General features: G+C 44.1%; 1 protein-coding gene across 3 annotated transcripts in view; it reads right to left on the bottom strand.

Annotated features, from left to right (window-relative positions):
- Positions 1-27,259, bottom strand: part of GNAL (G protein subunit alpha L) — a 156,902-nt gene that overhangs the window by 111,233 nt on the left and 18,410 nt on the right. Inside the window, exon 1 of one of the 3 annotated variants that reach the window (XM_040479420.1) lies at positions 324-436. The exons of 1 other annotated variant lie outside the window; for it this stretch is intronic. The gene's annotated coding sequence lies outside the window, so the exon portion shown is untranslated. Of the gene's footprint in view, positions 1-292; positions 437-27,259 lie in introns of those variants that run through there. One more of the 3 variants, XM_040479419.1, reaches the window with a different exon arrangement.

Below are 27,259 nucleotides of genomic sequence, written 5' to 3'. Positions count from 1 at the left end.
GCCTGCGCGGCGGGGAAGCGCCCAACGGGACCGTGAAGATGCCCGGGCCCCGCGGGCTGCTGGCCGACCGCGGCGCGGAGGGACGGAACTCGTCGCCGGGTCCCCGAAGGGCGATCGTGGGCACCAGGCGGCCGGCTCGCGCTCCGCGCTGCCTCCGCCGTCGGACGCGCGCCCCCTCCCGGTTCCGAGCGACCCCCGCGCCTCCGCCCGGCCGGGAAGGGGAGCTGGGCCTGCTGGCGAGGATCTGGCAGGGGCGCTAGCGCTAACGGAGCTGGAGGGGTCGGGAGCTGACCTCTAGGAGCCCGGCCCCGCGGGACGCTCACCCGCGCGGGGTCCGCACCGCGCCCGCGTGGCCCTCTCGCACTCGGAGCCCGGGAGAATGGGTCTGGGCGTGCGCTCCCCGCCGATGTCTCGGACGCCTCCTTGCTCCCAGGCGGGCGAGGACTCGCGCAGGATCATGCATATTCTATCAGGGAGGAGGATCTGTAAGAGGCTCACCAGTCACACCGCCTTTGTTCGTTCATTTTCTAGACTATTCCAGCGCACCCACGCTGCCGCCTCCCTTAGCCTCTTGTCTTTATCTCCAGCCCCCGTTTCTCCTTCGCAGTTCTCTGAACAGCTCTACTACTTCCCTAGGAGACTTCACGGCCTTGAACTTGGCATCTTAGCGGTGGAACTGATGAAGGCAGGAGACCGGACTGTGCTCTCATTCGCTGTGCTGAGTTCGAGTTCCCAGAGACGGTCCGTCCGCAGTCTTGCGGTCGACTTTTTGGATTTGAGGGAAAGATGGCAAAAGAGGCGACCCAGAAGTCCAGGTCCCCGATCACTTCCTTGTGCAGCGCTGTTAGGGCTCGGTGAGGCCGGCACACAGATTCTTTTACATGGCCTTGTTCATCTGTCTTCTATGCCCCAGTTTCTTCCCTCCCAGCCTACATTTCTCCCTTTCTCACCAAGGCCTGATCTTCTTTACAGAGAGCAAACACCACGGCGGGGGTGGGTGGGTGTGGGGTGTTTTCCTTGCTCTGCTGCCCCCTCTCCTCTGCAGCCTGCACCCAGGGGCACAGCCGGCTTCACTTGTCCACTTGTCTCTTCTCCTCTGGCTCTCCCCTCTTTCCTCAGCCTCCCCTTTTCTGCTGGCTTGTAACCTCAAGTGGACAAACGTATTCACCTCTGCCTTATTCAAAACCAACAGCACCTCCTTGCGTCTCAGGCTCCTTGTTAGTGTCACCATTTTCCCTCCTGCACATGGCAGCCTAGAGTTAGGAAGGGCATCTGACTCTGGCCTGACTTTCTTTACCTCCTGCTCACACCTCTCAGCTCCTGGCAGCCTGGCTTTGGCCCACCTCCCTACTGAAGATATTCAGCATATTTCAGAATATTGAAAATATTCTCATTAGGGTCTTCAATGGCCTCCCAGGCACTAAACTTCATTCATGAACTTAGGTCTTTACTTTCTTTGACCTCTCCAGGGAGCTGGCACTGACCCTCCTTGAGACTGTCTTGTCTTGTGGTTTTGATGTCCTGTTCACTCTCTGCCTGGTGGAGGTGCCTGAGACCCCACCACTCTTTCTCCCCTTGCACACATTTCCTGGAAGGGCTGACTGTATCCTCAACAGTCTGTGCACACGGCCCTATGCCCACATCACATCTCCATCCCGGCTCACCCGCTTGTCCAACGCCGTCCCCAAGCACACCTCCATTTCTATGCCTCACAGGGATCCTCACTTCTACCTGCCAAGGGCTGAGCTCCTCCCCTAAGCCTACCCCCACACCCCCCGCCTGTTCCTCTCTGTTCTCTCTCTCTGTGACAAGGGCCCCTGATTTTCCAAACCAGAACATGGGAGCCATTCCTGACTCCTTTTCCTTCTTGCAAACCCGAGTAGTTACTGTGTCCCAAAGAGTCTGTTTCCTAAATATCGGTTCTGTCTTTTCCACCCTATCTTCCGTTGCCATGGTCTTAGATCACGAATCTAACCTGGACTTCAGCAATGGCTCCTGCTCACTCACTCCAGTGCTGGTACCATGTTGCTGCAGTGACAATACAGATCTGCCATGTTCCCGTCGCCTATGAGGGCTTGACCATGATCCTTCAAGGCTGGGTTGATGTAAACTCTGTGGCCACAGCTTTCTCAAGTCTCTCCCCTTCCCAGCGCTGCCCTGCCTCTCCTTCCAACTACTTGTACTTCCTGAACACCCTAGCTTATCCCTGGGTCCACCTGCCAGTTCTTTCTGGAATACCTGGAATACCTTCTTCACTCAGCCACCTCCTAATTATCCTTCCAGCCTCACCATTCCCTCCACATGCAGGTTAGGCCCCCTTCCCTGTGCTGCATCCTCTCACCAGCTCCTTGCATTGTAATGGTTTATTTGTAGCTTTCCCCACAGTTCACTAGATGGGCGACTCTACAAGGGCCAGGTCTGAGTCTGTCCTTTACACATGCAGCACCTGCATCCAGTCCAGGGCTCGGCCTGCAGGAGCTGCCTGCCCCAGGAACCTTCATGGAATGGATGAATGAATTCATGAAAGCCAGAGATAACTCTGCTCAAAGTCTGGGGTCTCATGAAAGGAATTTTGTGATCAGGTTTTAAGTTCAGAGAGTACTTGTCCAGGTTAGTATCATGTCGAAATTATTCTTTTCGACAAAAGCAAACCTCCAGTGCCATACTATACTCTGAGCTAGGTTGAAAGTTCTAGTGTTGTGTAAGGGGACTATTTATCACTGTTGCCAGGCCTCACACCTTGAGTTAACTGTTCACACGTGGCAACAGCAACCTGGCATGTACTGTGGCTACTGGGGAAGTCGGGAGGCGAGAAAAGGTAAGTAAAAATTGCTTAGTGTAGTGGGATGTTTATAAGGATTTGCCAACTTTCGTAATGCCAAGATTTTTAGAAACTGTTGGAAGAAAAAGTTTCAAAACGAATCCCATGGAAACTTATAAAGGGAGAATTAAGTTAGAACCCCCAAACCACACTTTAAAGGCAGCCTGATAATTCGGTGACCCTAAAAACACAGCAAAAAGTTTCCACTTGTTCAGATCTAAGAATTAGGGCTGTTACAAGACAAGACAACAGGTCCAAAATGGAGTCCCTTATGCTAAGCCCTGCATCACCAAACTGAGAATCAATTAGTTTTGACTTTCCCAGAAATGAAATCTTAAACCTGTCAATCTGGAACCGCCAGATCAGCACTAGTTAGATAATCTGCCTCATACACTCCTGTCATCTCCTAACGGCAAGGAACCTTGCAATAACCAACCCACTTTTTAACCTAGTGTAATTGCCTTGTTTCCGCTCCCGGCTGGATATGGAAGTCTTCATTTTGTACTGCTCCTCGGAGCTACTTTCCATCAGCTAGATGGGGTGTTGCCTGATTTGAATCAAGTTTTGCTCAAATAAGCTCTTAAACATTTTAATATGCCTGAGTTTATCATTAAACAGGGTTAACGATAAATTCTTATATTTGGAATTCAGAAAGACTCACGTGAACAGGTATGATGAAAAATATGCCATAATACACCCAAGAAGTTAATATATCAATATAATAATAATAATAATAGTAATAAAAAATAATAATAATCCGTGTAAAATAGCTTCTACTAGTTGTCCACTGATTTCTGGCACTGTGCTAATCCTTCCCATGGAGTAATTTGTGTAGCATTTGCAGTAAGGAACTATTGCCAAGATTACTTCCAGAAGCTTAGAAGGGCGAGGAAGAGGTGTATCTGGGATATAAACCTTTGTGTCCTGGCTGCGATATCTGCACTGTACGAGGTACAGTGTGCCCACAGTCCACTGCTAAACATTCGGAAATAGAAAGTCAACGTCCGTATACAGTGATGCAACAAAGCCAGTTTTACCTAGTCTGGTAGGAGTTCAAGACACTTTTTTTGTTTTTTTTAAATCCAATCATCTGGCCTCTTTCTAGTCTGGTCTGGGAAGCGAATCCTCATTTGTGTTTTAAACCATGGGATCAGAATCCCAAATCCCAGCTGGCTTGTTGCGGCAGCAGGAGGGGAGCTTTGGGGGAGCACCCAGGGTAACCTGGAGCGCAGGCAGCGCGAGCATCTGTTGCCAGGCAACGGCTATGCAGCAGCATCGCCCTCACCAAGAAGCACGCACACCCACCTGCAGAGACTAAGGGCTGCCCTGCAGCTGCTTGCCCTGAGAGGAGGGGGTGGCAGCGAGGCAGGGAAGCGCCTGCGCCTGCCTCCGAGGCTGGGAAAGGCCCTGGGCTCACCAAGGAGAACTGAGAAGGCACAGAGTTTGAGGCAGAAGGACAAAGGTCAAACAAAGTGGTGTTTTCCTCGCTCTTGTTGATATTTAAGACAGGGTATCTCAAGTCTGAGTGCATTTGGAAGTTTAATTATTTAAATTTCTTTTACACTTAGTTTTGTGACTTTTGAATAGTGACTTTAAAATTTGGTTTTGCCTCCGACCCTCTGATTTAACCTGGCACGTGATGAAAACAAAAAAGAAACTGCACCTGTTCTCTGGTTAGCTGAACTCAAGATCGTGGCAGCAGGACCGACACCATTTGCTTCCCCCTTAAGGAGGTGCCGGTAGAAGTGTAATTAACAACCGGCTGGAACATTCAAGGAAACGGTTTCAGTTTATGACAAGCCTAGATGATTATTTTAAAAATGTAGTAACTGGTCTTGGGGTGGCATTTTATGCTTTCCAACCTCCTGAACGTTAAAGCTGCAGTAAGAATTTTAGAACAGATGTATCAAAAGTTTTAGAAGAAAAGGAACAACAGTTTAGGAAAGGTGCATAGTTACTAATTCCATGCAAGGGCAGTGTTCCAAGAAACTAAAAGCTGCAGCTAGTTTTGCTAAGCCCAGGGCGGGGGTGGGGTGGGGGGAAGGGGGTGGTGCCAGCATGGCCACAGGCTGAGTGGATGGTGTGCACACAGCCTTGCCACTGTAGACAGCTTGCTGTTGTTTTATCTTCTTTCTTTCTTAGCGCATTGGTGCAAATAACCCGTGCAGATTATTTTCCCTTAGAACAGAGCTCACTGCATGACCTAATATCCATACACTTAAAAATACTGTGGTTAAAAAGTTGTACATTTTTTATGGAAAAGCAGGGACACATTCAGTTTACCCTTTCTTTACGTAATACTCTGCAATCAAATACTTGAGAATTCATTGAAATAATTTGTCTTTTTTCGCCCTTGCTCCTCCAGCCAAAGTAATATTAAGTAGCATTTGGAAGGGCCATGCATAAAGGGTAGTGATGCAGTCTGGTCAGCTGACAGCTTTAAAAACTAAAACAGCAACGAATCTGTAGGAAAGGTATTTTAACTGTCTTTCACCCTGCCCTGTGTCCAAAAACCTAGGACTGAAATATCCTCATTGGAATACACAACTCAGTGTGACAGGCAGGAGTTTAATTACAGTATAAAAATAGAAGTGAGACTACTGAATACCTTAAAGAGAACAACAACAAAGACTCCACAAAGCAGAATGGGCAATCTGCAAACAGCGTGAAACTATTACAGTGTTGCAGTTCAAAACATCTGTGAAAGCTACCAAGCGGGTCAGGTTATGAGGCAGAGACATCAGAAGGGCAGCTTGTGGACCTTCCGTGTATATTGCAAGAGAAACCACACACATTAGAGTTGCATTTAGTACACATTTCCCAAACAGAAATCAAATAAGGGGCTCAAGAAGGACGGAGTGAAAATTAGCCTTCCACCAGTAAAGATTAGCATCCCTAGCTATTTTATCCTGATCTTCAACCTTAAATGGCCTAACAAGATATGGGACTACAGCAGATTTTCAGACACAGGTTGCTTAATTGATAGATTTTGATACTGATGTAAAATTGCAAAGATAGTCTGAACAGTTTTAAAGATCTTTCTTTCTTTACTAATTAACAACCATCAGATGTAAGATGTAGAACTTGCAAACAAACAAATCTACCATATGTGAATCAATTTTACATTTATTCTTTTTCATTTTTTTTAAAGTTTTTTAATTCCACTTAGGTCACATACAGAGTTACACTAGTTTCAGGTGTACAATATAGCGATGCAACACTTCCATACCACACCGTGTGCTCATCCCAACAAGTGCGCTCCTTAATCCCAGTCACCTGTTTCACCCATCTCCCCGCCCCCAGCCCCACCTCCTTCTAGTAACCATCAGTTTGTTGTCTATAGTTAGGAGTCAGTTTCTTGAATAATGCTTAAATCTAAGGAACATTTTATGATAAAAATAGTTTTAGCATTTAGTTCTAGATACCATGAGTTTTCTAGTCCTCAGCTAACTATATCCACCAACACTTTTTTTAAAGATTCAATCTCGTGCAATCTCGGGTTAGAAGAATGTGCCCGGTGATTAAGAGTTCTCGCCCAATTTAGTTTTTTGTAAAGTGCATCACATTCTTCCCCTGATTGGGAGCAAAAAGAGACAATGTGATGCACGTTTTAAATGCTTACAGACGTTCTCTTGGTGTCAGTGAGGTGCCCTGATGGGATGCCAGAGCTTCAGGAGGCTTGGTGACATGAATCCTGGTTTTCGCACGCCTCTTCATAGGGTTGGACTTCAGCGATGCCTGCCTGCCTCACAATTGTCCTCCTAATTTAAGCAAATCCAGTAACAATATGCTATAAGGCAAGGCCATTAAGAGAATCCAATTTTATATCTACGCAACATAGATTCATGTCATTGAACACATGTTTAGCTCTTCCTACAGGCCATCATCTGTGGAGATGTAACACTGAAGCCATTTTCTCACCTTCTCGAGCAGCTGGGGAAATCAAACTAGCACACTGCCATCATTCAGAGGTCAATGTGTGACAACATGCATGAGCCCAGGGCTGAAAGGGGTGGGAGGGTTCATGGAATTGGCAAAAGCTTCACCAAGGAGGAGGGGCCCCAGGTTGGACAGGGTAGGGAGTAGGAGCACACTACAGGCGAGGAAGAGCTGCTTAAGTAAAAGCAAAGGGGAGGGAATAGGTATAGCAGAGGACGCAGCGGGACGCACGGTGCACCGTGTCTCCGAGGTGGGGTGAACCCAATGAGCCCCAGGAAAAGACATACTCTTGGCATGGCAATTTTCCTAAGATAAAAGCTCTCCCTTGGCTTGTATAGCTCAGAGGTTAAGAGCATGGGTTGCTGAGCAAGAATGGCTGGTCTCAAATCCATTTTCTGCTGTGTGGTTCTGTTTCTTTCTCCATAAATGGGTGAGAACAATGGCACTCACCTCATAGAGTTACGGCAAGAATGTTATGAATTGGTTCATCTTATCATAGTGGCTGGCAAGGAGCAAGCTCTCAATAAATGTAGTAATTATTATGATTCAACATTAATTTAACAAGTACAATTTAACAATATCCACTTAACTCCTCTACATGAAGCAACACGTTGTCCTCGATGAGCTCCTGATTTTTTCTACTAGGCAGACACACGAGCAATGGCATATAGTACAGTCAACAAAGATTGGTTGAGGGTCTACCTACACTCAGCTGAGCAAAGTACTAGCCCTGGCTGGGGACATAAAGGCAACATGTTGGAATCAGAAAAAAAAAAAAAAAAAAAAGCACAAGTGGTGGATGGATAGACAAAATGTGGTCTACACATAGGATAAAATAGTATTCTGCTTCGGGGCGCCTGGGTGGTGCAGTCGGTTAAGCGTCCGACTTCAGCCAGGTCACGATCTCACGGTCCGTGAGTTCGAGCCCCGCGTCGGGCTCTGGGCTGATGGCTCAGAGCCTGGAGCCTGTTTCCGATTCTGTGTCTCCCTCTCTCTCTGCCCCTCCCCCGTTCATGCTCTGTCTCTCTCTGTCCCAAAAATAAATAAACGTTGAAGAAAAAAATTTTAAATAGTATTCTGCTTCAAAGAGGAAGGACATTCTGGGGACCCCTGGGTGGCTTGGTCTTTTGAATGTCTGACTCTTGATTTTGGCTCAGGTCATGATCCCAGGGTCATGGTATTGAGCCTTGCACTGGGCTCTGTGCTGAGTGTATAGCCTGCTTAAGATTTTCTCTCTCTCCCTCTGCTCCTCTCCCCTGTTCGTGTGCACGATCTTTCTCAAATAAAAAAAAAAAAAAAGGAAGGAAGGACACTCTGAAGGGTGCTGCAACATGGGTAAACCTTGAAGACATTATGCCAAGTGAAAAAATAAAAACAGTCACTAAAGGACATTTACTGTATGATCCCACTTACGTCAGGGACCTAGAGTTGGTCCGATTCATGGAGACAGAAAGTATAATGGTGGTTGCCAGGGGCTGAGGGCAGGGAATGGGGAATCATTGCTTAAAGGGCAATGAACATTTCTGTTTGGGAAGAGGAAAACATTCTGCGGATGGATGGAAGCAGTGGCTGCCCAACAATGGGATGAATGCAGTTAATGCCACAGAATCATACACTTAAAAATGGTTAAGAGGGTAAATTTTATGTTATGTGTATTTTGACACAATAAAAACAAGAAAAACTAGCATGTAGAATATTTATCATGCCAATGTGGAATAGAGAAATCTTTCTCCTTTGTGGTTTCAGGATGTTTGTTTTGACTTTTCTGATTCTGGTTAAGGGACTTCAATTTCTTTGGAAACATTTACTGCAATTATAGATTCTTACCAGCAGGTGGCAATGTAGAGCTGGAAGGACAGATGGAAGCTGTAGGGATGCTTCAGTGGTACATTTACATTCATTCTTTCACCATTAAGTATGTTTTTAAATGTCTATATATGCATAGCCTTGAGATTATAAGGATTAATTAGACACGGCCCCCCATCTCAAGCAGTTTACTAGTCTAGTAGAGAGGGGAAGACATGCAATCAAGTAAATGCAATCAAGTTCTCCGCATTCTGTAGAGATTACAGCAAGGATACATAGAGGGTGTGTGGTCAATTATAAAAGTGAAGAAAGAATATCATTTGCTTTCCCAGGGAAATGCATGCTAACCTTTGTTACTCACTCTTCATCTTAATTTTGAAAAGACACTGAAAGGTGCTTTATTTCTAGCATCGCATCCGATCCTCACAGCGGCCTCCAAGATGCACATTATTATCCCCATTTTGCAGAAAGGGCTATTGGTCTGAAGGTCCCACCAGGGCCTGAAAGGGGTGGGGCACCTGTCTGATTGCAAAGCCTGTGCCTTGTCCAGAAGGAACTCTGTGGCCCTTACAGACTGAAAAAAAAAAAAAAAAAATCACACCATTCTTCTTCTACTATTTCCAAAAAGAAAAAAAATCAAACAAGTCCACCTCCTTTCTAACTCAGTTAGGCAGATTAATCTGCATATAATGACTGATGAACTAATTAACTCTTTGCCCAGTTGCCTTAGCAACTGGCTTCTTTTAGAATTTGGCTTAGTTGCAGAGTTTAAAGCAACAGTATTCCTTATAATAGAATGTCAAATTGTATATGAAATTAAATGGAACATAAACTCATTTTACCACAGGTGGGAACCTGTGGCTTTCTCAGAAAAGTTGCAATGTCTCTTCCTAAAGCTTGCAGGGCTGTTGGCAAAGAACAAGGAAGATAGAGTCTGGTATTTATTTATATTTGCCATTACATGGTTTGTTTACATTTGTCATTAAGTAGGAACCACTCAGTGGATTTAAACTGTAAATAAATGAAAGACTGACATTCCAAAAGGGAGTCTCTGACTGAAGACAAGCCCCAAACTATCTTAGATGTATTGTAGGATTGAGCAAGTGCAGAAATGTGTTGATGTGGTTATAGACAGCCAGGATTTTCAGAGGGGAAGAATAATGCACAAATACAGAATGAGGAGGGGCGCCTGGGTCGCTCAGCCGGTTAAGCGTCCGTCTCTTGATCTCAGCACAGGTCACGATCTCTTGGTTCATGAGATCGAGCCCCACGTCAGACTCTGTGCTGACCACGTGGAGCCTGCTTGGGAGTCTCTCTCTCTCTGACCCTCCATCCTGCTCATGGCCTCCCTCTCTCTATCTCTCAAAATAAATAAATAAACTTAAAAAAAATATAGAATGAGGAAAGGCAAAGAAAAGCCTGTGAGAATGAGTTGGGATTGTAATGACCGCTAGGAAATCATGATTTTCAACTATGTATGTATATGTTCATAGTTATGGGCACATATGTGTGTTCAGTTGTATGCCTGTGTGTATATATATATACGTACAGATCATTGACCTTGAACAATGCAAGGTTGGGGTGCCGATCCCCTGCATAGTTGAAAGTCCATATATAACTTGACTCCTCAAAAACTCAGCTGCTCATAGCCTACTGTTGACCAGAAACCTTACTGAGAACATAAACAAATAATTAAACACATATTTTGTATGTTAAATATATTATCTACTGTATTCTTATAATAAGTAAGCTAGAGAAAAATGTTATTAAGAAAATCATAAGGAAGGGAAAATATATTTACAGTACTGTACTGTATAAAAAAAAAATCTCCATGTTGGTGGATTTGTGCAGTTCGAATTTGTGTGGTTCGAGGGTCCACTGTATGTGCATTTAGTTTTTAGTGTTGTCTGCTGAAAAGGCCAAGAAGTTAAGACACTCCAGCAGCAGTGAGCGCATCTCCTGTCCAGATCTGGGTCTTTAATCTTATGACCACAAGCAACTTGGGCTCTCCAGAGAAATGGCTGGTACCAGCACGGGGGCCAGGGAAGCTACAAGCTATACCTGGAACATTGTTATGCCAGAAGGTAAGAAAGTGCTTAAAAACCATCGGGGTCACGTCATCAGAACACATGAGCCAGATCGAAGGGGCTCTCACCTGGTCAAATCCGGATGACATGAGCACCCACATATTTACTCACACAAATGAGTTCTAAAGCACTGAAGAATACAGGAATATTATGTGTTCTTGCCAATAACACATAGATAAATAAATACATGGGGCAGAAGGAGGGCTCTTGCTGGCTAGCAGACAGAGAATGCGAAGGGAGTCCTGGAACGGGAGAGTCAGCACTTGTAACCAGCACAGTGAACTCTGGGTCAGGCAAGATCCAGTGACAGAGGCTCAATCAAGGGGAACATTAAAAAAAATTTTTTTTTAATGTTTATTTATTTTGGAGAGAGATGGGGAGAGAGAGAGAGAGAGAGACAATGGGGGAGGGGCAGAGAGAGAGGGAGAGAAAATCTAAAGCAGCTCCAGGCTCTGAGCTGTCAGCACAGAGCCCCATACGGGGCTCGAACCCATGGACGGCAAGATCATGACCTGAGCTGAAGTTGGGCGCTTAACTGACTGAGCCACCCATGCACTCCATCATTAAAAAAGTTTTTTTTTAATGTTCCACTAGATTGAGGGGTGCCTGGGTGGCTCAGTCGGTTTAGCGTCCAACTTCGGCTCAGGTCATGATCTTGCCGTTCATGAATTCGAGCCCTGCATCGGGCTCTGTGCTGACAGCTCAGAGTCTGGAGCTTGCTTCAGATACTCTATTCCCCTCTCTCTGTGCCCCTTTCCCTTCTCAAAAACAAATAAATGTTAAAAAAAATTTAAAAATTAAAAATATGTTAATGTTTATTTATTTTTGAGAAAGAGAGAAGAGTATGAGCAGGGGAGGAGCAGAGAGAGAGGGAGACACAGAATCTGAAGCAGGCTCCAGGCTCTGAGCTGTCAGCATAGCTGACTATTGATTACTTAAAGTAATCTGTACACCCAACAGAGGGCTCAAACTCACAAGCTTGAGATCAGGAGTCGCACGCTCCACCGACTGAGTCAGCCAGGCATTCCCCAGGTAACATTTTCTTGAGGAACAGAATTTCTGCATGATCTCCCCACAGACTGCTTATCAGTTACCAAAAAAAAAAAAAAAAAAAAAAAAAAAAGCTACTCAGTGGAGAAACTAGACAAGAGTTTGGGTAATTAAAATGAACACCATCACAGGAGGAGGGGCTGGACGTTATCCACTTCCAGATGCAGATCCTGAGAAGGACACATGTCATCTAGGTAAGTATTCTGGCCAGGGAGGCATAACCTGAGCTTAAGTCAGGAGGAAACATCAGGCAAACCTAATTTTTTTTTAATGTTTTTTATTTATTTTTGTGTGAGAGTAAGAGAGAGACCGAGTGAGAGCTGGGGAGGGGCAGAGAGAGAGGGAGACACAGAATCCGAAGCAGGCTCTAAGCTCTGAGCTGTCAGCACAGAGCCCGTCGCGGGGCTCGAACCCACAAACCGCGAGATCCTGACCTGAGCCGAAGTCGGACGCCCAACGGACTGAGCCACCCAGGAGCCCCCAAACCTAAATTTTACCAAAAGGAAGGTGGGGGGTGGGTATGTATTCTTCAAAAATGGCAATGTCGTAAAAGGCAATGCAAGACTGTGGCAATGTTCCAGGTCAAGGGTAACTAAAGAGAGATGGAAACTAGACTGGATCCTGTGCTGGAGGGGAAAGGCTATACGGGACATAGTCGGCTCAACTGATAACAACTAGAATACGGGCTGCAAATAAAATATATTGATGGTGTCAATGTTAAACTCCCTGAAGTTGCTAACTGCACCGTGGTTATGTAAGAAAATACCCCTGTTCTTAGGAAGTGAATGCTCAAGTCTTTCAAGGGTAAAGGGCCACGATGCTGACAAGTCAGTCTGAAATGATTAAGGAAAAAAAGAATCACGAATCTAGATCTATACCAAAGATTCGTACAAAGAATGCAAGTGATGAGGCATGTGTGGCCAATGTTAGCAGGTGCTGGATCTGGGTGACAGGTATCCGAGAGTTCTCTGTACTCTTCTTATACTGGAAACCTTTCTGAGTTTGAAATTACTTCTAAATAAAAAGTGAAATCACAAAAACAGTACCACAGGGATTCTGTGCTCCACAAAAGGCTCAAAAACGCATTAAAAAATCAAATGCCCCTAGGGCATTTAGGTTTGTCTAGAGCCCTCTCCAGGCTGCGTGGCCTTGTTCAGTCAACAACCTACACACCCACAATATGTCGTTTAGTAGTACATCTAGTGCATGGAGTATGGTAAGAACGTGGTGTTAATGTGGGACAGCTAAGCACATGTGACCATCCTCAGCCGCTGTGGTCATTAGTGCTCCTTTAGAGGTGCAGGTGTTGAGACCTCAAAAATCACTTGCTGTCCTGCGGCCATCAAACGGGTCCACAGCTCTTTCATGTGCGGTTCACACCATATGATTTTCCCATGCGGCCTGGAAGGAGTGGTCTCGAATTCCCTACTGGGTCCCTGGTCCAAGGGGAAAGCGCTTAGAGGCTAGGAGGAGGGAGGCTGGAGGCATTGTCCACCTGGGCTCTGCCCATGGGAGGTCAGACCTTCCAGACACCCTCCTGCTCCTCTGGAAGACTGGAATCCAGCGCTCGCACCCTTGACACTCCCCACCCCCGCCCTGCTCCCCGCCAGGAGCAGATGTGACAATACATGTTACCGTCAGTGAAGCCACAGAGGCCAAGAGCCAGGGGCACCTTGGTCTGGGATGTGCTCAGGCACGGCCCAAAGCCTGTCAGGAGAAGGGCCCTGGAGGAAATAGAGAGACTATCACTAGCAAAGTTTGTGGGGGTACAGGCTGTGTTCAGGTTGGGGAGTGCCGATCTCAAAGTTTGCAGCCTGGTAGCTGGAAGAGATCATGTTGGCTAGCTGGGTCTGTGGGAAGTTTCAAAAATTCAAATAAGGAATGTAAGTCAGCCCTTTATCCCTTAAGTGCTGAGATACCAGCAGGCCTGTTAGCCCCCAAGTCCACTACCTTATGTGAATCAGAAAGGATTCTATGCTGGGCATTTTCCTGGTTCTGCAGGCCTGTCCTCTCGTGCCCAGGAGGCTGGTTTCTGCACACCGCCTTATGTGGGCTCCGGGTTCCCGGCTCCCATGGGTGCAGAGGGGATGGAAAGGCAGGGGGGGGTGGGGGTGGGGGGTGGGTCACAGTGTGTGCCTTAGTCCTCTCCCTGCCAGGCTGTTGTCCGGCTGTGGCTTTCTCCTCCCCTGAAAGCCACAGCTCCTGGCCAGAGGCCCTTTCCTTGGCTCCAATAACTGCTGTGGCCTCCTGCCCCTTAGGCCTGGGCTGGCAATGGCTCCCTGCTGTTGGCCATCTCTGGGATATGACACCATCCCTTTTGGGTTTTCCTAACCCTGTGCACACTTTTATAAATAATATTTTCATCAAGCTCCCTGAAATAACTTGGTTTGAATGGGATATTTGTTTTCTGCCAGGATCCTGACCCAAACGCAGCCCTTCCTCTGAGCTGATGTGTCCGTGTGCCAGGCCTGTGGTTTGGGAAGCAGAGCCATCTGGGTTTCAGTCTCCATGGCTATTTTGGTTAGGTGTCCCTGTCCAGTGGAAAATCGGTACAACTGTGTTTGAGTGGAGCCCAGGCATACTGTCAGGTTCTGAGCGGGCTGTGATCTGACATGGCCTTTGCTTTCAGAAGGAAGAATCGTTCCCAAGCTGGAAAAGACGAGTGAAGGGACAAGCGGGTGGCTCAATCAACAGAGAACTGGAGGCCCAGGCAGGGTGCTGAAGACAGTGCACATTACGAGGAAGAGCGGAAGGGAGAAACATTCAGAGAAACTTGCAAGAACGTGGGGGCTTGGGGAGAGGGAAATGAAAAAGTGCTCAAGATCCTTAGAATTGGCTAGAAGACAATATACTCAGTGTAAAAGCATTTGTGGGTCATTATTACAAAGAAGCAAGCTATTTTTCTTCTACAAAGATCTTTAAGATATGTACAATAAACTGATTTAATAGTCACCACGTCAATATTTAGTTACATGTTTTTCAAATTTTTTTTAAATATGAAATTTATTGTCAAATTGGTTTCCATACAACACCCAGTGCTCATCCCAACAGGTGCCCTCCTCAATGCCCATCACCCCCCCACCCCCCATCAACCTTCAGTTTATTCTCGGTTTTTAAAAGTCTCTTACGGTTTGGCTCCCTCCCTCTCTAACTTTTTTTTTCTTCCTTCCCCTCCCCCATGGTCTTCTGTTAAGTTTCTCAGGATCCACATAAGAGTGAAAACATATGGTATCTGTCTTTCTCTGTATGACTTATTTCACTTAGCATAATACTCTCCAGTTCCATCCTTTTGCTACAAAAGGCCATATTTCATTCTTTCTCATTGCCACGTAGTATTCCATTGTGTATATAAACCACAATTTCCTTATCCACTCGTCAGTTGATGGACATTTAGGCTCTTTCCATAATTTGGCTATTGTTGAAAGTGCTGCTATCAACATTGGAGTACAAGTGCCCCTATGCATCAGCACTCCTGTATCCCTTGGGTAAATTCCTAGCAGTGCTATTGCTGGGTCATAGGGTAGATCTATTTTTAATTTTTTGAGGAACCTCCACGCTGTTTTCCAGAGCGGCTGCACCAGTTTGCATTCCCACCAACAATGCCAGAGGGTTCCCGTTTCTCCACATCCTCTCCAGCATCTATAGTCTCCTGATTTGTTCATTTTGGCCACTCTGGCTGGCGTGAGGTGATATTTGAGTGTGGTTTTGATTTGTATTTCCCTGATAAGGAGCGACGTTGAGCATCTTTTCATGTGCCTGTTGGCCATTCGGATGTCTTCTTTAAAGAAGTATCTATTCATGTTTTCTGCCCATTTCTTCACTGGATTATTTGTTTTTTGGGTGTGGAGTTTGGTGAGTTCTTTATAGATTTTGGATACCAGCCCTTTGTCCGATATGTCATTTGCAAATATCTTTTCCCGTTTTGTCGGTTGCCTTTGAATTTTGTTGATTGTTTCCTTTGCTGCGCAGAAGCTTTTTATCTTCATGATGTCCCAATTGTTCATTTTTGCTTTTAACTCCCTTGCCTTTGGGGATGTATCAAGTAAGAAATTGCCGTGGCTGAGGTCAGAGAGGTTTTTTCCTGCTTTCTCCTCTAGGGTTTTGATGGTTTCTTGTCTCACATTCAGGTCCTTCATCCATTTTGAGTTTATTTTTGTGAATGGTGTGAGAAAGTGGTCTAGTTTCAATCTTCTGCATGTTGCTGTCCAGGTCTCCCAGCACCATTTGTGAAAGAGACTCTCCTTTTTCCATTGGATATTCTTTCCTGCTTTGTCAAAGATTAGTATGTTTTTCAATTTTTAATTTTGAACTTACAGAAAGTTGTAAGAATAGCGTAACATTTTGCTGCAGACCCTTCACCCGGATCCTCCATTGGTAGCATGTTGCTGCATTTGCTTTATTGTACAATCTGTGTTTTCATACTTCATATGCACACACTTTTTCTGGAACTATCTGACAGTAAACTGCAGACATTATGTCTTTGTCAGTGTGTATTTTCTAAGAACAAGATTCTCTCATAGAACTACAAACACTTCCATGGTCCTAGTAACTAATCTAAAGTCTATACTCAAAGTCTGCCAGTAGAAAGATTGATGTCCCTTACAGCCATCCTGTCCATCCCCCTTCCAGGAGCCAGCCCACCATCACGCAGCATTCTGTTGTTAGGTCTGTCTTTTTCCTAATCTGAGAAATGTCCACCCTGGTGCTGATGTGGGAAAATGAGAAAGGATGCTTTTCATGTGCCGAAGGAGGCTGTGATTTCCAGCAGCTTCCAAACAACATGGCAAAATCTACTCTCAGACATGTGCCCGTCCCCCAGGGCCTTGTGCAGAATCCCGGTGCAAATCTTTTAGGACGGATGCTGTACAAAGGCATTGTAAAGGGGGCATGGCACTTTTTAAAATCCTCATTCATGAGATTGCCTTTTACCATGACTTAATTTTCAAATTACTTAAAAATCAAACCAACGCCTCCACATTAAAAAGAAAGAAAACCACACACAAGGATCTTTGATGAAAACTACCCTGCCGGTGGAAAGAAAACCAAGTAGTTGTAGAGGCGCCCTGACATGTTAGGTCAGGTCCCCAGTGGGCTGCAGGACAATGTAAGGTGCACTTCCCCGCTTGTCTAAAGTTATGTATGCCCCAGATTCTTGTCTGCGACAATGCAGAGGGCCCGAGGGGCACCCGGAAAAATTGGGACAGGGGAAGGGAAGGTTTTCACTTTTGGTTCTGTCCTTCCGCATTCTCTGAACTTTTTACAATTAATTTGTATTCTTTTAAGCAAAAGAGACCAACGGACAAGTGAAATTACTGAAATCATCAGTCCCTTGTAGTCACCTCTTCAGATAATCCAGCTCCTTTCTGAGCACCACTTGCTAATACCTTCAGTGTCCATCAACCCTGGCCCAGTGTTTTCCCCTCCCTGTATTAGTTTGGCCTCTCTCTCTGTCTGGAAAGGTTTTCAACAGCATCCCTGCACATCTATGCACATCCTTTTGCAACCCTAGACTCCTGCCAGTGTCTCCTGTCCGAAGGCGACCCTGGTCCTGCAGTGACACATCTCATGGAAATCCCACTGGGTTTTTAACTCCCTCCCTCGTCGCTGTGGTTCTGCGAATGCCTAGTGTCTCTACTAGAATAAGCCCCTCCAAAGGCTGTTTCCCACAGGACTTGTCAGATCCACGATGTTTACTGACTGAAGGAGAGGAAGACTACAGGGCAACCTCCACTTAGGGACAAGCGGTGTTCCTCTTGGAACCCAAAGCCAATGCCATGAGGTGGTTAGGATCCCAGGCTAGCCCATGACATCCCCACAGTCTCCACGATGCCCATAAGGATTCTTACCCAGCCATGTCTAGTTTTTTTTCTGTGTTGTTCTTGTCAGCACCGATGTGGACAGAAAACTCCTGAAACTCAGCCATTTCAATTTTATTCATGTCTCACAATCGTTTCTGTTTGCTATATCCTAAGGTATGATCCTACGATATTAAAAATCTGAAGCAATATATTTATGGACACAGATTTTCCATGAACACTATTGTCATCTTTTTAAAGTTTATAATCCATAAAGGAAAAAAGTTTATGACTGCATATGAATTTTCCTGGCATAGAATTCCTTCCCCCCACCAAATAGAGAATAAGAAATATTTCAACCTTCATTGAATATAGTTCTGAAATATTACTTTGCCTTTCTGCTTAACCAAATAAAATGTTTTTAAAGTAAGTTACCTTTTATTAATTTTATAGGATCTTAGAGACACTAAAGTAAGTGATCAAAATTCTACATTCTCCAGGGTTGTTTCTTTCATATGACACGGAAATGCTTGCATGCAAGAGACGTTAAAAAAAAAAAAGGTTATATTGTGGAGGGGGCACCTGGGTGGCTCAGTTGGTTAAGTGTCTGACTCTTGGTTTCAGCTCAGGTCTCATTAGACTCTCCTGTCTACTCTAGCTCAGGTCATGATCTCACAAGCCGTGAGATTGAGTCCCGCGTCAAGCTAGCACTGGGTGTGGAGCCTGCTTGGGATTCTTCCTCTCTCTCTCCCTCTCTCTCTCAAAATAAATAAATAAACATTAAAAAAATAAAAATAAGAAAAGTTTTATTGTGGAAATTTTCAAACATATGCAAAAGTAGACAGGTGAGTCTAATGACCACCTCACCATGCTCTCGGCCCGTGGAGCTCCAGCGATGACGGTTTCAACCTGATCCAGACTTTCGATCCTTTTGCACAAAGAAAAGGTTGATGACGGTTTCAACCTGATCCAGACTTTCGATCCTTTTGCACAAAGAAAAGGTTGCTGCTCTTGCTTAAGCCCCCAACTCCATCAAGAAACCACTGAGCCTCTGGACAGACAGCTGCATCTGTCTGAGGACATGAGACCCCTCTGATGCCTTAATCTTTCCTGGTGAGACGGGAGCATGAAAGTCTTGGAAAGTCTTGCAGTCTTGATGATCTACAAGTCAGCACCCGTGCAAATCTCCTTACGACGTGGCCCAGAAACACCTCAGTTCATCAGTCAGGGAGAAATAAGAACCACTTCTTCACCGCTACTTCTGTCAGCTCCTTACCTTCTTACTTGTGATATTTGGATTCGGTTTGTGCAGAGTTTATCACTGATCTCCCCAAGTAATTATGGCGTGCTGATGACGTGGCAGGTGTTGTCCCAAGGAGTCAGGGACTCACACACTGACTAGCTGTGGGTTCTGATGAAGATTCTGTTCTTTATCCCGAGAATGGCGGAAGTCACAGAGCTGTCAGAAGGAGGGCAGTGACAGGGAAAGTTTAGTCTCAAAATGATTCTGATATGTGGAGAACTGATTACAGGTAGGACAAAACTGGAATCAGGTGGCAATTAGGACGCGCTGTGCTTTCTCTGGGGCAGAGACCATGCGAGCAGTTTTGCAGAGTGGACAGGTGCATGACCTGACCAGAAATGTGCAGAATCACATGAGCACGTAAGTCTTGGGCTTGGATTTCTTTAGCACAGAAAAAAATATTCCCAGAAGAGAATAAAGAACATACAGATGACGGGATGGTACCTGCTGCTGGCTTAACTCCAACTCCAGAATGCTGCTGTGTGTCCAGGTAAGCGCCACCCAGGCCTCATCCATGGGCACTCTGTGGGGGCCACCTGGTATAGCATGCATCAGACGGACCACTTGAACTTCCCTTTGAAACAAGGTAATGGAGGAAATCGTCCAGTACTCACCATTTCATATCTAGGAGCTTAATACATGACAGTTTTCCACTAACAACAAGAACTTGGGTGGCAGCCGCCCCAAGTAACCAGTATTGGACTCTGAAGGTCCCTGGAGCCCTGGTGACAGATTGCAAGAAGCCCCTCCTCTCTACCCCCTACCCGCCATTCTGGGCCCTCGGCCACGAGTCCAGCTTTCCTGTTCGACAGCACCATCTGGCGGCTGGGTCAGGAATAACCCAATTGTGAGCACATAAGCATCTCTCACTTTCAAGCGCCCGGAACCGCCGCCAGGCACCGCCTCTTTTTCCTTCTCAGCAGGACAGCGCACAGTTTAATTTCTCTTTTTCCCCCTGGTTGCTATTTCTCAGATATCAATTCATCAAAGCTCAGAAAACACCGGTTTCAAAAACACACAGCACTTCCTTTATCCACTCCTTCTCTTTTCCTAATATTGCTGTTTTCTCTCTCCTTGAAGGTCCCAGTACTTCTGCTTACCCTACTGCTGTTAGCTGTTAAATTATCGTGTTCGTGACCAGTTATTAGGGCCTCCTGATTTAACAATGACATTGATAAAACCGATTCAAGGTATATCCACATCTTAACTTGTTTTGAAAATTCCATATATTCCCCCTAAATTTGTAAATGTCGGTAAAGGTCCATATTTAGAAACTTGAAATTAAGACTCTTGATATTGCTAACGTGCAACACAATTAAAATTATAAAAACTAGGGGCGAAAGTTGACATTATTCACTACTGAGTAGATATCCCATGGGCTAGCACACAAGGCTCAGAGTTGCATGTGGTTAGGAACAGAAGGCTCTAGTGTCCAGAATATTTAAGGAACTCCTACAACCCAACGACAGGAAGACAAATAACCCAATTAAAAATGAACAAAGGATTTGAATTTAGACACTTCTCTAAAGAAGATACACAAACGGCCAGACAGCACATGAAAAGATGCTCAAAATAAAAATCAGAAGCACAGTGAAAACAATTTCACACCCACTAGGATAGCTGTACTCACAAGGATAGACAATAACAAGTGTTGGTGAGGATGCAGAGAAACTGGAACCCGTACGTATTGCTGGTGGAAACATAAAATGACTCACCCGCTCTGGAAAACTCCTTTACTGTTCGTCAAAAAGTTAAAGAGTTAGCATATGACTCAGCAATTCCACTCCTCGACATATACCCACGAGAAATGAGCACAACCTTGCAGGCAATCACTTGTGCATGAATGTTCATGGCCGCATTCTTCATGATGGCCAAAGAGTGGAAATAACCTAACTGCCCATCAATGGAATGAATGGACAAATAGTGTGGCATATCCATGCAGTGGACTCTTATTACACCACACAAAGAAATGAAGTAACGGTACACATTACACATGGATGAAAACATCATGCTAAGCAAAAGAAGCTCAACACCAAAGACCATGTATTGTAGAATTATTTATATGACATGCCCAGAACAGACCATTCCATAAAGACAGAAAATAGATTAGTGGTTGTTAGGGGCTGGGAGGGGGTAGAAAATGAAGGATGGGGTTTCTTTTCTGGGGGGATGACCATGTTTTGTAACTAGACAATGGTGATGATGCCACAGCCTCGTGGATGCACTAAAACCCACCGACTTGCACCATGTAAAGAACAATAAATTTCATGGTACAGGAATTATATTTCAATTAAGAAAAAAAAAAAAGGAACACACAACAATCTTTCTGGATTGGAATGAAAATGCATAATGGGATTTTCATGTTCTCATTTCCGTTTTGTCAGTGGTTGTTTCTGATTCATTTTGTGCCAGATTCTTCCAGGTTGTATGGAGGCCACAGAAATGAACCCGAAATGAACCCAGAAATGAACCATGGCTCTCATAGAATACATATTCTGATAATAGATTTAAGCTAAGCTCATCTCATGAATATCTACAACATAAAGTAAAAAGCAGTGTAAGGGAAGTACCTATAAAATGAACAAAGACTTCCAGCAGAGAGGATGAGGACATGTTTCAAAGAGGAGGGAACACTTGAGATGGCTTCTGAAATATGGGGATGATATCTAGCCATTTGGGGAAGGGATTCCAGGGGCAAAGGAAGCTGAGGAGGCAGCAAGCAGAGAGGTCTAGTCTGGTGGGTTCACACTGCAGATTAAAGGGGGTGTGGTTCATAAGAAATGGGGGAGGGAAGCCAAAAGGTGCAAACTTCCAGTTATAAAATAAATAAGTCCTGGGATGTAATATACAGCATGGTGACTATAGGTAATAATACTGCATTGTATATTTGAAAGTTGCTAAGACAGTAGATCTTAAAAGTCCTCATCACAAGAAAAAAACTTCTGCAGTCCCTATCAAAACAACACCAGCATTCTTCACAGAGCTAGAACAATCCTAAAATTTGTATGGAACCAGAAAAAACCCCAAACAGCCAAAGCAATCCTGAAAAAGAAAACCAAAGCTGGAGGCATCACAATCCCGGACTTCAAGCTGTATTTCAAAGCCGTAATCATCAAGACAGTATGGAACTGGCACAAAAACAGACACATAGATCAGTGGAACAGAATAGAGAACCCAGAAATGTACTCAGAAATGTATGGCCAACTAATCTTTGACAAAGCAGGAAGAATATCCAATGGAATAAAGACAGTCTCTTCAGCAAGTGGTGCTGGGAAAACTGGACAGCGACATGCAGAAGAATGAACCTGGACCACTTTCTTACACCATACACAAAAATAAACTCAAAATGGATAAGAGACCTAAATGTAAGACAGGAAGCCATCAAAACCCTCAAGAAGAAAGCAGGCAAAAACCTCTCTGACCTCGGCCACAGCAACTTTTTACTCAACACATCTCTGGAGGCTAGGGAAACAAAAGCAAAAATCAACTGGTGGGACCTCATCAAAATTAAAAGCTTCTGCACAGCGACGGAAACAATCAGCAAAACTAAAAGGCAACCGACAGAATGGGAGAAGATATTTGCAAATGACATATCAGATAAAGGGTTAGTATCCAAAATCTAGAAAGAACTTATCAAACTCAACACCCAAAAAACAAATAATCCAGAGAGGAAATGGGCAAAAGACATGAATAGATATTTTTCCAAAGAAGACATCCAGATGGCCAACCGACACATGAAAAAATGCTCAACATGGAAATACAAATCAAAATCACAATGAAATACCACCTCACACCTGTCAGAATGGCTAACATTAACAATTCAGGCAACAACAGATGTTGGCGAGGATGCGGAGAAAGAGGATCTCTTTTGCATTGTTGGTGGGAATGCAAGCTGGTGCAGCCACTCTGGAAAACAGTATGGAGGTTCCTCAAAAAACTAAAAATAGAACTGCCCTACGACCCAGCAATTTACTACTAGGTATTTATCCAAGGGATACAGGTGTGCTGTTTAGAAGGGATACAGTCACCCCAATGTTTATAGCAGCGCTATCGACAATAGCCAAAGTATGGAAAGAGCCCAAATGTCCATCGATGGATGAATGGATAAAGAAGATGTGGTATATCTTCTTTATACCTATATATACCTATATCTATATATATATCTATATGGAGTATTACTAGGCAATCAAAAAAAATGAAATCTTGCCATTTGCAACTATGTGGATGGAACTGGAGGGTATTATGCCAAGTGAAATTAGTCAGAGAAAGACACAAATCATATGACTTCACTCATATGAGGACTTTAAGAGACAAAACAGATGAACATAAGGGCAAGGAAGCAAAAGTAATATAAAAAGAGGGAGGGGGACAAAACATAAGAGACAAATATAGAGAACAAACAGAGGGTTGCTGGAGGGGTTGTGGGAGGGGGGATGGGCTAAATGGGTAAGGGGCATTAAGGAATCTGCTCCTGAAATCACTGTTGCACGGGGCGCCTGGGTGGCGCAGTCGGTTAAGCGTCCGACTTCAGCCAGGTCACGATCTCGCGGTCCGTGAGTTTGAGCCCCGCGTCAGGCTCTGGGCTGATGGCTCGGAGCTTGGAACCTGTTTCCGATTCTGTGTCTCCCTCTCTCTCTGCCCCTCCCCCGTTCATGCTCTGTCTCTCTCTGTCCCAAGAAAAATAAATAAACGTTGAAGAAAAAAAAAAAAAAGAAATCACTGTTGCACTAAATGCTAACTAACTTGGATATTATTTTAAAAATAAAAAAAAGAAGAAAAAATTTCTTTTTGTAACTCTGTGTGGTGACAGATGTTAATTTATTATGGTGATCATTTTGCAATCTATCCAGATATTGAATCATTATGTTGTACGCCTGAAACTAATATGCTATAGGTAAATTATGCCTCAATAAAAAATACTAAAACAAAATAACCTCCAAGAAAACAGGTTTGCCATCTAAATGTGCACTCGTGGTCTATAGCATCATGCCTCATAGCATCCACCTGCTGGGGCACAAGAGGAAAGCATTTACACGTGGTGCTGAGGACCCTCCTTACTTATTACCATTCTGATCTTAATCTGACGTTCATTTATTTATTGAAAACATCCTGCAGGCACCATGAAGGACACAAGAGACTGAGTAGGAGACATGAAGGCTGAGGTCCCTTGTCCTAGGAGTTTATTGGTGTCAAACACTAAGCAAACACATGAATGAAAATATACTTGAGAAATGCAGTAAGTTCTATGAAGAAAAGAGACAGTTAATCCCAGGAAAGAATAAAATGGGCAAGCAAGTAAAGCCTCGGAAGAGGAAGTGATAATTGAGCTCATATGTGAAGAATAAGATGGAGTTCATGCAGGAAAATTAAAAAAAAAAAAAAAAAAAAAGGACGCATTTTCCAGTGGCAGGAATACCAAGTGTAAAGAAGTTAAAAAAAAAAGGGCCAGAGGGGTGGAGAGAAAGTCATCTATAAAGTACACCTGAAATTAAGTTACTGGTGGTATTTCACAAAACAAAGCAAAACAAAACAGGGGTGGGGGGTGGAAACCAGCATAGTTGGGTCATTAAGAGCCTTAAAACAAGCCCGCTTTAGGCAGGAAAGCTTGTTTTCTTTCTAACCTCTCAGGAAAAAAAAAATGTTCAATTTCTCTGTGTTAGATGATGCAATACATCACATTCTGAATGTCATTCCCAGGATTTTAGAAAAACGGCTTACATATCTTCTTTGCTGCCAAATATTAAATTGTACAAAGACCAAATAACAAATCAAAACTATGATACTAGAGGTCTCCCCGCGCCCCCTCCCCAAAGGTTCTGACATCTCTCAATGAGACTTTATCTACTAAATGGTCCACCCGCACCAATGTGTTTAAACTCTCGGAACTGTAAGTGATGATTTGTGATTTCTCCCATGAGAGGAAGCAGCCTTTCCTTAGTAGGCTCCCAAGGAAACAATTTGCCTTCAAAATGCATAAGTGTTTTCAGCTTGCAATATTGATTGGTATCATAAAACTCACTAAGACAGAATCCAGGAACATTTTTCTTTCCTTACAGTGATGTAGCAAATATCTGTTTCTGTTCATTTCATCGCTATAAGGAAATAAAAATATGAAGAAATCAAGGTCTCTTACCAAAGATTTGTGGCAAAATTAAGGTCAGAAATAATTTTAGAAAATACTAAATGAATTTATCTTAAAAAGTAACTTGTATGGTGACAGATGGTAACTAGACTTAGTGTAGTGATCATTTCATAATGCATATAAATTTTTTTTTTTACATTTATTTATTTTTGAAAGACAGAGACAGAGCACAAGTGGGGAAGGGACAGAGAGAGAATGAGACACAGAATCCGAAGCAGGCACCAGGATCTGAGCTGTCGGCAGAGCCCAATGTGGGGCTTGAACCCACCAACTGTGAGATCATGACCTTAGCTGAAGTTGCATGTTTAACTGACTGAGCCACCCAGGCACCCTTCCTAATGCATATAAATGTCGACTCACTCTGCGGTACAGCTGCAAGTAGTGTAATATTGTATGTTAACTATACTTCAGGCTTTTCAAAAAAAGCAATCCTGCGGTTTGGGAGAACAAATGCCAGTTAGAAACAATTTTATTTTATTGTATTATTTTTTTTTAAACGTTTATTTATTTTTGAGACAGAGAGAGACAGAGCATGAACAGGGGAGGGGCAGAGAGAGAGGGAGACACAGAATCCGAAACAGGCTCCAGGCTCTGAGCGGTCAGCACAGAGCCCGACGTGGGGCTCGAACTCACAGACCGTGAGATCATGACCTGAGCCGAAGTCGGACACTTAACCGACCAAGCCACCCAGGCGCCCCTAGAAACAATTTTAAACTCTCAGTTGAATCATCCAGTTCAGAATTGTTCCGCCTCTTTCCACTGGGCTCTTAAGACTCTGTGATGTTGGAGGGAGCCCTGGTGGCTGAGTGGTTAAGTGCCCGACTTCGGCTCAGGTCATGATCTCATAGTTTGTGGGTTTGAGCCTTGTGTCAGCCTCTGTGCTGTCTCCCTCTCTCTCTGCCCCTACCTTGTTCACGCTCTCTTTCTCTCTCTCAAAAATAAATAAACGTTTAAAAAAAAAAAAAAAAAAGACTGTGATGTTGGAATCACTGGTAGCATATCTGAACTAGTGGCCGGAACAGGCAGAATGGAGCCCTGGAAGTGACGGAGTGTGGATGACAATGCCGTCAGGACACTGGACTTCCTGGTTCCACGCTACTCCTCTCCCTGTAACTTACACGTTTGAGTTGGAATTCTGTCACTTACGATAGAAAGGGTCTGGATTCAAACAAGCAAGGTGCAATTTCTTCACACAGTTGGCCCAATGAATGGCTTCTTATCAGGCTTTCTGCCTTTGAGTTTCAGGTTTGTAACTTCAATTAGGGGTCCTGATGTAGAGCGAAGACAGAGGGGAACAGAGCACAAAAGGAGTAAAGCAGTAGGGGGGTCTGATAACAAAGTAGTTTATGGTACCACGATGGCTGGCATCACGTAGGAGCTCCGAAAGTGTCCAAATAGGCAGTTAGTTTGAACACAAAACTCCTCTTTCAATCCTGAGTACACGACAGAGAGATTAGCTACACCACTCTCGCCCCCTCCCACATACCAAAGTCCCACTTCAGAATTTGGTGTTTAATCTTTGGGATCATTAGAACTCATTCCAGCCAGAGGTGGAGATCTTTTTTCTGCATTAAACATATTAAATTCAGGTATGATGCAGCAAGCCGTAATTTATGATCTCATTATACAGTTAGAATCGTCTTTGTTGAATTTTAATGTATCCTTTAAAAAATCCTTTTTTAAAATAGCAAACATTTACTACCTTTTTACCAAGTACATGCAGGCACCACTTTTAAGGGCTTCATTAAAAATAGCAAAATTTACCTGCAGTGAAATACACAGATCTTAAGTGTATAGTGTGATAACTTTTGATACATATTTACACCTGTAGAATTACCACTTTGATCAACATATAGAATATTTTCATGACCCCAGAAAAGTGCCTCATGACTGTTTTCAGAAATCTGCCCCCCAAAACTACTGTGATTTCTATCATCATAGATTAGTTTTACTTGTTGTTGAATTAAATATAAATAGAATCCTAAGTAGACACTCTTTTATTTCAGCACACCTTTTTATATACGTACATAATATTTTATTTTTATTTATTTTTAACATTTATTCACTTTTGAGAGACAGAGAGAGACAGAGCAGGAGTGGGTGGGTTGGGCAGAGAGAGAGAGGGAGACAGAATCCAAAGCAGTCTCCAGGCTCTGAGCTGTCACCACAGAGCCCAACATGGGGCTTGAACTCATGAACTATGAGACCATGACCTGAACTGACATTGGATGCTTAACCGACTGAGCCACCCAGGTGCCCCTATTTTATTTTATTTTATTTTATTTTATTTTATTTTATTTTATTTTATTTTATTTT

This window comes from Herpailurus yagouaroundi, unplaced genomic scaffold (genome assembly GCF_014898765.1).
Source record: "Herpailurus yagouaroundi ecotype Mexico unplaced genomic scaffold, PumYag 142, whole genome shotgun sequence".
Classification (NCBI taxonomy): Eukaryota; Metazoa; Chordata; class Mammalia; order Carnivora; family Felidae; genus Herpailurus; species Herpailurus yagouaroundi.
The sequence above is the reverse complement of the archived record's forward strand: the minus strand, read 5'-3'. Positions and strand labels throughout refer to the sequence as shown.